We start from the raw sequence: 15297 nt of genomic DNA, 5'->3' as shown, positions 1-15297 counted from the left end.
TAATAATTTATGGTACCATATAAAATCAATACATATATTTTTATTTTATTAAAACATCCATGTAAAAATGCATATATTTTCTCAACTTCTAATTTTTCTATTCTCATATAAAGAGTACAAATTCTCTTACGCTTAATTCTTAAAATGGTAAAAAGATAACCTTCTTTTCTTGTGAGAAAATAATTTCTATCTGTAAAATAAAGAAAATCTCATAAACTTTCTTATATTATGTGTATAATTTACCATATTCAAAAATAGTAATAATGGTAACTATTCAAAATTATACTTATAAAACTTTTACTAAAATACTCCACTTAAAAGAAAATACCACATTAACATAATATCTAACGGTATGAATGTTATTAAACTTACGGAGTCTTACGGTCACAAATCCTCGGTAGAAAAGTACGGGATGTAACATCTGCTCCTGAACTGGAGCAACTGGTGGTGCTACAGGTGCTTCTCCAACAGTTGTATAAGTGACACCTCGACCTCTACCTCGGCCTCTACCCAGCCCCGGCCTCTCGCGGCCCTTACTGGTGGTACTGGTGGTTGACCATCCGATCCGGTAGTACGTGCCCTCACCATCTATGAGAGAATAGAATAACATAGTTTTTAATTTTCTGGAATCAACAAGTTCGCAAGATAGAATACAAGAAAGTGAAATTTTTCTAAGGGTTCGACAACCTCTCGAAGATAAGTACAAACGTCACCGTACCAATCCGCAAGCATCTACTAAACCTGCTCATGACTCGTAAGACCTATGTAACCTAAGCTCTGATATCAACTTGTCACAACCCAAAATCTCACCCGTTGTGATGCTGCCTATCTCGATACTAGGCAAGCCGACAACATCAATAACCCACAATTTCCTTTAAATACTAAAAACATAATAATTAAGTTTAAGAGTAAATTCCACAAATATTAGAAATAAACACACTCCCAAAATCCGGTGTCACTAAGTACATGAGCATCTATACATTACAAATCTGGGAAACCCGTTCTATAATAATCCGAGACCAAATACAATAAACAAAAGGATAGGGAAGAAGAGACAAGGTCTGCGAAACATAGCAGCTACCTCCGAATCTCTGAAAAATCAACTATGTGAAAAAATCAACACCTGCTATGTCCAGGATCACCTGGATCTGCACAAGAAGTGTAGGGCGTAGTATGAATACAACCAACTCAGTAAGTAACAATAATAAATAAGAACTGAAAGTACTGACGAGCTTCACAACTAAGTCTAAATACAATAATTTTCAACATAAAAGGGTAGGCATGCTCTCAGGTTAAACATTTAAAATTTCATAGTAATTTCAAATCAGCTTTGACTAAAACAACAGAAAATGTCTTTTAGAAATTTTTCCAAAATAGTCATATATGACAGCTGAAATGCAGCAACAATGAAATCGATGCATCCTCTCAGAGTAACAGTCACTCAGTCCTCCCATTCACTCCAACCTCACAGTCACTCTTTCCTCACAGTCACTCATTCCTCACAATTACTCAGCACTCGGCACTTGCACTCTGTAGGTACCTGCGCTCATTGGGGGTGTGTATAGACTCCGAAGGGGCTCTTTCAGCCCAAGAGCTATATCAAGCCAATCGTGGCATAAACTAATAAAAATATGCTGCGGCGTGCAACCCGATCTATAAATATCCTTACAATTAGGCCCTCGACCTCACTCAGTCATCAACCTCTCTAGTCTCTCAGGCTCTCAAAAATCACGATAATCAACCCAAAATTTATAATATGATGTTTTAATAAATAGCAACAGAGACTGAGATATGGTATGAAATGAATAAATATGACTGAGTGTGAAATTATAATTTGAACATATAATTCAAACACAGGAATTACCCCAGTGGGTACCAATAATAACAACATATGTCTAAGCATGATTTTTAATAGGAGTCTCAGCTCGATTTTCCCTAATACGTAGAGAATGTATGGATATCAACAGATAATTCAACTACACTGTCCTATGGAATTTGACCAAGTCACAATTCCTACGGTGCACGCCCATACGCCCGTCATCTAGCATGTGCGTCACCTCAAAACAAATCATATAACATATAATCTGGGGTTTCATACCCTCAGGATCAAATTTAGAACTGTTACTTACCTCAAACCGTGTAATTCTTTATTCTGCTATGCCCTTGCTATGAGAATTGGTCTCTGAAAGCCTCGTATCTAGCCACAATTAATTCGATTCAGTCAATACCAATTATTATAATTAATTCCACAAAAAAATACTAATTTTCCAATAAAAATCCGAAATTCACTCAAATATCGCCCGTGGGTCCCCACGTCTCAGAACCCGACAAAAGTTACAAAATATGAACGCCCATCCAACCAAGAGTCCAACCATATAAATTTTACCAAATTCCGACATCAACTCAACCCTCAAATTCTAGTGATGTCCTTCGGCTTGACCAATGCCCCAGCAGCATTTATAGATTTGATGAACAGGGTGTTCAGGACTTATATTGATTCGGTCATCATTGTCTTCATTGATGACATCTTGATATACTCACGCAGCCTGGGGGAGCACGATCAGCATTTGAGAGTAGTGCTCCAGACTTTGCAGGAACAGAAGCTGTATGCTAAGTTCTCCAAGTGTGAGTTTTGGTCAGATTCTGTGGCATTCTTGGGGCATGTTGTATCAGGCGAGGGTATTAAGGTGGACCCCAAGAAGATTGAGGTAGTTCAGAGTTGGCCTCGTCCCACTTCGGCGGCTGAGATCAGGAGTTTCCTAGGGTTAGCAGGTTATTATCACCGGTTTGTGGAGGGCTTTTCATCCATTGCAGCATCTTTGACTAGAAGACCCAGAAAGGTGCTCCGATTATTGTGAGGCGAGCTTTTAGAAGCTCAAGACGGCCTTGACTACAACACTAGTTCTAGTGTTGCCTTTCGGTTTGGGGATGTATGCTGTGTATTGCGACGCTTCACGCGTTGGCTTGGGTTGTGTATTGATGCAGGATATGCGAGTTATTGCATATGCTTCACGTCATATGAAGTCCCATGGGAATAATTATCCTGTTCACGATTTGGAGTTTGCCGCGATTGTTCATGCTCTTAAGATCTGGAGGCATTATCTATATGTGGTGCCTTGTGAGGTTTACACTGATCACTGCAATTTGCAGCACTTGTTCAACCAAAGAGATATCAATTTGAGGAAGCGCAGATGGCTTGAGTTACTGAAGGACTATGACATCACCATTCTTTATAATCCGGGCAAGGAAAACGTGGTGGCGGATTCCTTGAGCAGGAAGGCAGAGGGTATGGGTAGCTTGGCATTTATTTCAGCAGAAGAGAGGCCACTAGCTTTGGACATTCAGTCCTTGGATAAAAGACTTGTGAGGTTGGATATTTCAGAGCCCAACCGAGTCTTTGCATGTGTTGTTGCCCAGTCTTCACTATTGGAGCATGTCAAAGCTCGACAGTTTGATGATCTGCACTTGTCAGTTCTTAAAGAGACGGTACTACAGGGTGTTGCCAAGGAGGTTTCTATTGGCGAGGATGGTGTCCTACGTCTCCAGGGTCGTCTATGTGTTCCTAATGTCGATGGCTTGAGGGAGAGGATTCTAGAGGAGGCACACAGTTCTCGGTATTCCATTCATCCAGGTGCTACGAAGATGTATCGGGACTTGAGACAACATTATTGGTGGCGGCGGATGAAGAAAGACATAGTTGAGTATGTAGCTAGGTGCTTAAATTTCCAGTAGGTTAAGTATGAGCACCAGAGGCCAGGCGGCTTACTCCAGCAGATGACTATACCAGAGTGGAAATGGGAACGCATTACTATGGACTTCGTAGTTGGGTTGCCGCGGACCTTGTGGCAGTTCGATGCAGTTTGGATCATTATTGATAGGTTGACCAAGTCAGCACACTTTATTCCAGTTGCAACTACTTATACTTCAGAGAGGTTGGCCCAGATTTATATTCGGGAGATAGTCTGGTTGACTAATACCACCATTGAGAAGAAAAAGAAACTAATCAAGATGTGCCAAAATACAAGTTACATAATACATACTAATTTTTGTTCATACAAGTTACATGGTATCTCTTACAAACTTCATAAATCCATTAAGGTCCGGAGGAATTTCCGTTGGTAATGGCAGAAAAGAAGTTTGGTAATCACCGCTTCCGGGCGAAGCAGAATCCTCCGCAAGTTTAGCTAGCATTTTTTCGTAAGCTTCGTCTACCTCTGGTTGTGATTCAGCAAGTCCAAAATTTCTTCTTTCTGAACGGATCCAATCTCTGAAAAGTACTGATTTTTCCAAGATCTCCCTCATAGACGCTCTATAATCACCGAGTTGAAGTCTTGCTTGACTGAAAGCATTCTCCGATGCCACTGTTGAAACTTGAATAATTAAAATGTCTCAGGCCATCCTTGAAAGAATCGGAAAGTGTTTTTCTTTTTCCATCCACAATTCCAAAATATTAAAGGAGCCGTCGGGATTCACTTCCTCAATTCCCTGTGACAAATAAACTTCAAGCTCATTTAGTTGTGAAACATCACTAGTAGTAGAACCTTGAGAACCCCTGAACTCCGCCCAAGCACTAAGTGCTCTTACTCCCACAGTTCTTTTAGATAATTGAGAATCAGAAGAAGAAGGAGTTAGAACACTTGGTCTAGCCTGATCTAATGCAACTTGATAAGCATTATAAATAGTTTGAACATTTATTTTAAATGAGGCTATTGCTTCCGGATGTTTAGACAACTCCTCTTCTTCAAGTGCTAAACCATTATAAACAGTTTCATACCAAAATTGAGGACCTCCTAATTTCATAGTAGGATTTAACAAGGCAGCAACACCATAAATAGGGGGGATAAGGAAAAATATTTTTTAAACTTTTTTCTTATAGAATCAATAGCAAGTTGACAAATTTTCCACCTTCTGAAAAATGAGCAAAATAATTTGCAAGTTCTGCAATATAAACTAAATAGTTAGAAATAGTAGGATAATATTGCCCAGAAAATTCATTTCTAACAAAATAAAATTTTTCTAAAAAATCTACAAGTATTTTAACATTAGCCCAATCCGCATTTGTAAGGTGCTCGTCATCATCACTTACATAAGCATTAAACGTTGAGTTTATGGGGTTTCTATATTCATATACAACAACTAAACTTTTATACATGTAACTCCATCTAGTTGGACAAGGTTTAGGAACCTTTCTTTCTCTTAGGCCAAATTCATCGCATCTTTTAAAATATTCTCTAAGTCTACTTCTACGGTTTGAATAAAAAAGCCAGTTAAGAGCCATTTTAACCTTTTCAATTTCAATATTTAAAATTCTCATACTATTACCCACAATTAAATGGTAAATATGACAAATACATCTAACATGAAAAATGTTACTAAATGAAGGACTTAGTGTAGTGGTAAACAAGGCTAAAACATTTGTGTTACTAGTAGTATTATCCATTGAAACTGACATGATTTTATCACTAATGCAAAAATATCTATAAATATTCGTAAATGTGCTAGCAATAAACTGCCCTGTAATTAATTATTTCTATAAGCAATAATGTGCTTTTGTATTATCCAATCCTCATCAATCCAATGACTGGTAACAGTAAGGTAATCACAGTCAATACCACTTCTACTAATATCAGTTGTAATAGCAACACGATAATTTATATGAGTAAATAAATATGCAAATGTTGTACATATTCATGTTTATATTTTTAAATATCACTCTTTACGGTTGTGCGAGGAAAACCTTTATAAGTAGGATTAAAAAAAATTCTAATATAATGCACAAAGTGAGAGTTAGAAGAAAAACTATAGGGTAAGCACATAACAGTAACCAGTTTTGCCAATTCTTCTCGATCATATTTTGGATCATAATATAAAATACCACTGGTAACAGTGTTAATTCCCGTTTGAAATTAATTTGACCCGGTACTAGGGTCAGCCTAACTAGGAGTAGGTACACTTGTCCCCTCGGCCAAGGCTTTCATACGAAGATATTTGACTTCATCTTGAGGGTGTATCAATATGTGTCTAGCCAAAGTTCTCGTTCCCCCCGACCTCCAAAATATTTAAAAGCTAACTCCTTGCTATAAGTTTTATACTTAGCCTTATTTTGTGGAATTAGTTGAGTAAAAAATGGGCCAAACAATAGATGTTTCTGTCCGTTTGGTACGTTATCTAGAAAAGGTAGGGGTAGTAGCAGGATGGTGAGATGGGGCATCATTTGGATTCTCATTAGTTGGGTTAACTTCAGGAGCAGGACTAGTAGGTGTATCGTCATCCGGTTGCATTTCATCAAAATCTATTTCCTCCTCATCATTTTCATCAATAGTTGGGTTAGAACAAAGAGCATTCATTAATTCATGGTCTAATTGTTCACCAGCTCCAACATTATGGCAAAATTGACTCTTAGTAAATTATAATAAACTATTATCACTATCAAGAATAGCAGGTGTAGGACGGGTATGGGGTTTGGGTCGGGGAGCTAGGGGAAGTGGAGAAGGAACAAATCGGCCATTAGATTCGCCACTCTTGTATTTTCACTTAATTTTACCAAATTGTTTTTAAGGAAGTCATCTTAATAAATCAAATAATAGAAAACAAATAAAACAAACAAAACTATAATATTAAAAATTAAGAGTTGGAACGCGTTGACCGAATTGACGAACAACTTATTGAAAATTGATTACCGTTGAAGACTTGAATACTTCAATTCACCAACTGTCATGACCCGGAATTCCCACTGCCGGGACCGTGATGGCGCCTAACATTCCACTGGCTAGACAAGCCGACGTTAGAGAATTATTAAGCCAATTCATGTTCAATTCAGTAAATAACAACAAATAAGCTAAAATGAAATATAGCGAATGCGGAATAATATAAAAACTTCATTAACTACTACCACCCGGATATGGAGTCACAACTCACGAACTTCTAGGATTTTACTACAAGTAAAAGTCTGAAAGAAATACAACTGTTTGAATGAAAGAAACAGTAAAAGAAAGTGAAAAGATAGTCGGGGACTTCAAGGTCTGCGAACGCCAATAAATCTACCTTGAGTCTCCGATGAACTAGTCCGAGCTGCTACGCCTCTCGATCAGTTGGGACTAATACCAAAATCTGCACAGGAAGTGTAGAGTGCAGTATTAGTATAACCGACCTCATTTACTGGTAAGTGTCGAGCCTAACCTCGACGAAGTAGTGACGAGGCTATGACAAAACACCCACATATTTGGTTCCACAATATCAACCTCAACTTCGGAATCAATACTCAATTATCACCAGAAGATCCATAAACATGATAAGAACGATCAATTTAATAATACTATTCTAAACATGGATAACATGAACAGAGGAAGCTAAAATTGCAAGAAACCAAGCCCCGCCCGCATGCTTTAACCCGACTACAACGCATAAGTACTCGTCACCTCACATATACGTTGTTCCCCAACATTTAAACATGCAGCAAATAGACAAACAAGTCATATTCCCTCAAGTCAAGGTTAGATACAACACTTACCTCGCTCCAAAGGCCACTCAATGCTCAATTACCGCTTTTCCTCTAGAATTTACCTCCAAACCACTCGTATCTATCAATAAATGACTCAATAATATCAAATATTTATAAAGAAATCAATTACAATGCATAAATTTTGATTCCCCAAACTTTCCCCTAAAAAGTCAAAAATCGACCCCGGGCCCGCTTGGTCAAAACCCGAGGTCCGGACCCATTCACCCCTGAGCCCGATTATATAATTTATTTCGAAATCCGAGCTCAATTCGAGGTTTAAATTCCAATTATGCAAAAATCCCTAATTCTACCCAAACCCCCAATTTCCACCATGAAAAATCCTAGATTTTAGGTTGAAAACTCATGAAATGTAATGGGTAATTGAAATAACGTAGGTTAGAATCACTTACCAACAAATTGGGGAATAAAATCTTTTAGGAAAATCGCCTCTAGGTCTTCTAGTTTTGAAATTTTTGAAAGAATGGCAAAATCCCGTAATTGGAACTGTTTTAAGTCACTGGCGTCAGGTGTTCATCGCGTTCGCGTGAAACCTGATGCGTTCGCGAAGAGCATGGCCCAACTGGCTTATGTGATCACGAGTAACTCCACGCGTTTGCGAAGGTCTAGCCTGCCTCACCTACGCGTTCGTGAGACTGGGCTCACGTTCGCGTAGAGTTACCTCAACTCCCCTGCCCCGGCTATCTAACGCTACGCGTTCGCGTGTGGCTGGTCGCGTTCGCATAGAGCAGGGCCCCCAATTCTCAGCGTTCGCGTACAACAAAACCTCCCCCAGCCCATTTTACCCTTCGTGATCGCGGGGGTATATTCGCGATCGTGAAGGAGGAAACACCAGAAACCAACAGAAGTGAAAACTAGCAAACTTTCTAAGTTCAAATCATCCCGTAGCCTATCCGAAACTCACCCGAGCCCTCGGGGTTCTAAACCAAAAGTGCACACAAGTCCAACAATTATCATACGAACTTAATCGCGCGATCACATCGCCAAAATAACACCTAGAACTACGAATCGGACACCAAATCAAATGGAATTTTCAAGAAAACTTTAAAACTACTATTTTCAAAACAAAACGTCCGAATCACGTCAAATCAACTCTGTTTCTCACCAACTTTGACAGACAAATCATAAATATTATAGTGGACCTGTACCGGGATCCGGAATCAAAATACGGACCCGGTATCAACAAAACCAAACATCAGTAAATTCTTAAAATCATTAGACTTTCAAACTTTTAATTTTTCATCAAAATTCCACATCTCGAGCTAGGGACCTCGGAATTCTATTTCGGGTATATGCCCAGGTCCCAAATTACGATACAGACCTACCGGGACTGTCAAAACATAAATCTGGGTCCGTTTACTCAAAATATTGATCAAAGTCAACTCAAATGGTTTTCAAAGCAACATTTCATATTTTTCACAATTTTTAACATAAAAGCTTTCCGAAAACACGCCCGGACTGCACACACAACTCGAGGAGGGTAAAAATAAGATTTTTAAGCCTTCGGATCACAGGATTAGGTTTTAAAATATAAGATGACCTATTGGGTCATCACATTCTCTACCTCTAAACAACTGTTCGTCCTTGAACGGACATAGAAAAGTACCTGGGCTGGTGAAAAGATGTGGATATCTACTCCGCATGTCCGACTCGGACTTCCAAGTAGCTACCTCAACGGGCTGACTTCTCCACTGCACTCGAACTGAAGGATAACTCTTACGTCTCAGCTGTCGAACCTGCCGGGCTAGAATAGCCACCGGGTCCTCCTCGTAAATCAAATCCTTGTCTAGCTGGATAGAGCTGAAATCTAACACATGGGACGGATCGCCGGGATACTTCCGGAGCATGGACACATGGAATACCGAATGAACAACTACTAAACTAGGTGGCAATGCGAGTGTGTAAGCCACCTCGCCCACTCTCTCCAGAATCTCAAAATGTCTGATATACCTAGGGCTCAACTTGCCCTTCTTTCTGAATCTCATTACACCCTTCATGGGTGATACCCGAAGCAACACTCTCTCTCCGACCATGAATTCAACATCACGAACTCTACGGTCAGCATAACTCTTCTGCCTGGACTGAGTTGTGCAAAGTCGATCCTGAATAATCTTGACCTTATCCAAGGCATCTTGTACCAAATCTGTATCCAACAACCGAGCCTCCCCCGGCTCAAACCACCCAACTGGCGACCGGCACCGCCTACCGTATAATGCCTAATAGTGAGCCATCATAACGCTCGACGGGTAGCTATTGTTGTAGGCGAACTCTACAATGGGCAAGAACTGATCCCATGATCCTCCTAAGTCTATAACACATGAGCAGAGCATATCCTCCAAGATTTGAATGGTGCGCTCAGACTGTCTGTCCGTCTGAGGATGAAACGATGTGCTTAACTCAACCCGTGTGCCCAACTCACGATGTAATGTCCTCCAAAAGTGCAAGGTGAACTGTGTACCTCAATCAGAAATGATAGACACGGGCACACCGTGAAGACGGACGATCTCGCGGATGTAAATCTCTGCCAACCGCTCCGAAGAATAGGTAACTGTCACAGGAATGAAATGCGCTGACTTAGTCAGCCTATCCACAATGACCCAAACTACATCGAACTTCCTCTGAGTCTGTGGAAGTCCAACAACGAAATCCATGGTGATACGCTCCCACTTCTACTCAAGAATCTCTATCTTCTGAAGCAAACCACCAAGTCTCTGATGCTCATACTTTGCTTGTTGGAAATTTAGACACCGAGCTACATAAGTAGTTCTTCATCCTCCTTCACTAATAATGCTGCCGCAAGTCCTGATACATCTTGGCGGTGCCCGGGTGAATAGAATACCGGGAACTGTGGGCCTCCACTAGAATCAATTCACGAAGTCCATCCACATTAGGCATACAAACACGACCCTGCCTCCTCAAAACTCCGTCATCTCCGACAGTAACCTGCTTGGCATCACCGTGCCACACTATGTCCCTAAGGACAAGCAAATAAGGGTCATCATATTGTCGCTCCCTGATGCGCTCAAACAACGAATACCGAGCGACGGTACAGGCTAGAACACGGTTGGGCTCTGAAATATCCAGCCTCACAAACTGGTTGGCCAAAGTCTGAACATCTGATGCAAGCGACCTCTTACCGACTGGAATGAACGCAAGGCTGCCCATACTCGTTGCCTTTCTACTAAAGGCGTCGGCCACCACATTGGCCTTCCCGGGGTGGTACAAAATAGTGATATCATAGTCCTTCAATAGCTCCAACCACCTTCTCTGTCTGAAATTGATATCCTTTTGCTTGAACAAATACTGAAGGCTCTGATGATCCGTGAAAACCTCACATGACACACCGTAAAGATAGTGCCTCCAAATCTTCAGTGCATGAAAAATGGCTGCCAACTCGAAGTCATGGACATGGTAATTCTTCTCATGAACCTTCAACTACCCACGCATACGCAATCACCCTGCCCTCCTGCATCAATAGCGCACTGAGCCCAACACGGGACGCACCACAATATACTGTATAAGATCCTGAACCTATGGGCAACACCAACACCGGCGCTGAAGTCAAAGCAGTCTTGAGCTTCTGAAAGCTCACCTCACACTCATCTGACCATCTAAACGGGACACCTTCTGGGTCAACCTGGTCAACGGGGCTACTATAGATGAAAACCCCTTCACAAATCGATGGTAATAGCCTGCCAAACCCAAGAAACTCCTGATCTCCGTAGCTGAAGTGGGTCTATGCCAGTTCTGAACTGCCTCAATCTTCTTAGGATCTACCTGAATGCCCTCTTCTGATACAACGTGCCCCAAGAAAGCGACTGAATCCAACCAAAACTCGCACTTTGAAAATTTCGCATACAACTGGTTGGCTCTCAGAGTCTGAAGTACAATCCTGAGATGCTGCTGATACTCCTCTCGACTGCGGGAGTAGATCAAGATATCATCAATAAACACGATCAAAAAGGAATCCAGATAGGGCTTGAACACCCGATTCATCAAATCCATATATGTTGTTGGGGCATTTGTTAGCCCAAATAATATCACTAGAAACTCATAATGTCCGTACCGAGTCCGAAAAGCTGTCTTAGGGACATCGGATCCCCTAATCCTCAACTGATGGTAGCCAGATATCAAATTAATCTTCGAAAACACCTTGGCACCCTGAAGATGGTCAAATAAATCATCAATCATCGGCAATCAATACTTGTTCTTGATGGTGACTTTGTTCAACTGCCGATAATCTATGCACATCCTCATCGACCCATCCTTCTTCTTCACAAAAAACACAGGCACACCCCAGGGCAAGACACTAAGTCTAATAAAGCCCTTATCAAGCAAGTCTTGCAACTGTTCTTCAATTCTTTCAACTCTGGAAGGGTCATACGGTGTGGCAGAATAGAAATGGGTTGAGTACCCGGAGCCAAGTCAATACAAAAATCAATATCCCTGTCGGATGGCATCCCCAGCAGGTCTGCAGGAAGCACCTCTGAAAACTCACGAACAACTGGCACTGAATCCATAGAAGGAACCTCCGCACTAGAATCGCGGACATAAGCAAAATAATCTAGACACCCCTTCTCGACCATATGCCGAGCCTTCACATAAGAGATAACCCTACTGGTAGAATAGCCAGAAGTCCCTCTCCACTCTAATCGAGGCAACCCCGGTAAGGCTAAGGTCACCGTCTTGGCGTGACAATCCAATATAGCGTGATAAGGTGACAGCCAATCCATACCCAAGATGACATTGAAATCAACCATATCGAGAAGTAGAAGGTCTACACTAGTCTCAAGACTCCCAATGGTGACTACACATGAACGATAAACACGATCTACAACAATAGCATCTCCCACAGGTGTGGACACATACACAGGAGCACTCAAAGAATCACGAGGCACAACTAAATATGAAGCAAAAAAAGATGACACGTAGGAATAAGTAGAACCTGGATCAAATAGAACTGAAGCATCTCTACTATAAACTGAAACAGTACCTGTGATAACAGCGTCAGATGACTCAGCCTCAGGCCTGGCTAGAAAAGCATAACATCAGAGTTGGGCCCGACCACTCTAAACTACATCTCTAGGATAGGCTCTAGCTGGCTGGCCTCCACCTCTAACAGCCTGACATCCACCTCTAATAGTCTGGCCTCTACCTCTGGCTACCTGACCCTTGTCTCTGGCTGGTTGAGCAGGTGGTGCAGCAACTGGTGTCGGAACTATAGCACGAGAACCTTGATGCTGTGAGTTGCCCGATGCCCGAGGGAAACATCTAGCAATGTGCCTCGGATCACCACAAGTATAACAGGACCTCGGCTGTTATGACTTCTGACTAAAACTGACCATGTCGACCTGAGTAACCACCCTGAAAATTCTGGAGTGGAGGTGCACTAACAAGAGCTGGTGGTGCACTGTAGGCGAGCTGGTCGGAATAAGGCATATGAGGGCCATGACCATCTGAGGCACCATGGGATGCCTGGAGTGCTGAATGAAACGGCCTAGGAGGATGGCCTCTACCAAAAGTACCCCTACCTCCAGATGAGGCATCGCTGAACCCCCCGGAATGACGTGGTCTCTTGTCAGACCCCTGACCTCCCTGAGCAAGAACCATCTCGACTCGCCTGGCGATATTAGCAGCCGCCTGAAAAAAAATCTCACTCCCAGTCTCCTTAGCCAGTTGTAATCTGATAGGCTGAGCAAGTCCATCAATAAACCTCCTCATCCTTTCTCTCTCTCTCTCTCTCTCTCTCGGTAGGAAGCAAAAGAAGAGCATGACGGGCCAAATCCACAAAACGGTTCTCATACTGAGTAACAATCATACTGTCCTGCTGGAGACGCTCGAACTGACCACGGTGCTCCTCTCTCAGTGTGATAGGGAGAAACTTCTCTAGAAAGAGCTGAGAGAACTGGTCCCAAGTAAGAGCAGGTGACCCCGCTGGTCTGGCCATCAAATAATCTCTCCACTATTTTGTGGTAGAACCAGTCATCTGACATGCAGCAAAATCGACCCCATTAATCTCCACTACACCCATGTCCCGTAACACCTCATGACAGCTGTCAAAATATTCCTGGGGATCCTCTGAAGGAGCACTACTGAAGCGAACTGGAAAGAGCTTGGTAAACCTGTCCAATCTCAACAAAACCTCATAAGACATAACTGACCCATCACCGATCTGTGCCGCAACAACCGGCTGAACTACTCCGACTGGATGAGCGGTTGGAGTCTGATACTGGAGGCTCTAGCTGCTGCCCAGCTGAAGAAGTGGTACGTGTTCTGGCCATCCACGGAAGGAAAAAAATAGAAGAGTTCAATCAGCAATGATAGAATAAAATCGCACGACAGAGAATAATAGAAGTGAAATTTGTTCCTAAACTTCATAGCATTTGGGAGATAAGTACAGACGTCTCCATAACGATCCCCCAGACTCTACTAAGCTCGCTCGTGAATTGTGAGACCTAGGCAACCTAGTGCTATGATACCAATATGTCACGACCCGGAATTACCACCGTCGGGACCATGATGGCGCCTAACATTCCACTTGCTAGGCAAGCCGACGTTAGAGAAGTATTAAGCCAATTCTTGTTCAATTCAGTAAATAACAACAAATAAGCTAAAATGAAATACAGCGAGTGCGGAATAATATAAAAACATCATTAACTACTACCACCCGGATCTGGAGTCACAACTCACGAACTTCTAGGATTTTACTACAAGTAAAAGTCTGAAAGCAATACAACTGTTTGAATAAAAGAAACAATAAAAGAAAACTGAAAAGATAGACGGGGACTTCAAGGTCTGCGAATGCTAACAGATCTACCTTAAGTCTCCGATGAACTAGTCCGAGCTGCTATGCCTCTCGATCAGCTGGGACCAATACCAAAATTTGCACAGGAAGTGCAGAGTGCAGTATCAGTACAACTGACCCCATGTACTGGCAAGTGTCGAGCCTAACCTCGACGAAGTAGTGACGATGCTAAGACAATACACCCACATAATAAAACTGTGCAGATAAAAATATATGTATAAGAAAACAACGGTAACAGCAAAACATGTACTTCTTTTAGGGGGAACATGCTAAAGGGGGACAGGATATTGGAGATACAGCGAAAATGATAACCAGAACAGTCTACATGATTTTAACCAGTGAAAAACAACTAAACACAATGAAGAAAATTGCACGGCATCACCCTTCGTGTTTTTACTCTCAGCCTCACAATATAAATCAATAGATACGGCACGGTATCACCCTTCATGCGTTAACTCTCACAATATGGCACGGCATCACCCTTCATGCATTAACACTCACAATATGGCACGGCATCACCCTTCGTGCATTAACACTCAGAATATGGCACGGCATCACCCTTCGTGCATTAACACTCTCCCTTACCATAATGTAATGAACAAATAACAATAGGGAGATAGAATAGCAAGTACAAGCCTTACTTCAACACTTTGTTCCACAATATCATCCTCAACTTCGGAATCAATACTCAATTATCACCAGAAGATCCATAAACATGATAAGAACGATCAATTTAACAATACTATTCTAAACATGGATAACATGAACAAAGGAAGCTAAAATTGCAAGAAACCAAGCCCCGTCCGCATGCTTTAACCCGGCTACAATGCATAAGTACTCGTCACCTCACATATACGTTGTTCCCCAACATTTAAACATGTAGCAAATAGACAAACAAGTCATATTCCCTCAAGTCAAGGTTAGACATAACACTTACCTCGCTCCAAAGGCCACTCAATACTCAATTACCGTT

The sequence above is a fragment of the Nicotiana tomentosiformis genome, chromosome 2 (genome assembly GCF_000390325.3).
Source record: "Nicotiana tomentosiformis chromosome 2, ASM39032v3, whole genome shotgun sequence".
NCBI classification, from domain to species: Eukaryota; Viridiplantae; Streptophyta; class Magnoliopsida; order Solanales; family Solanaceae; genus Nicotiana; species Nicotiana tomentosiformis.
This window is presented reverse-complemented; position numbering follows the sequence as displayed.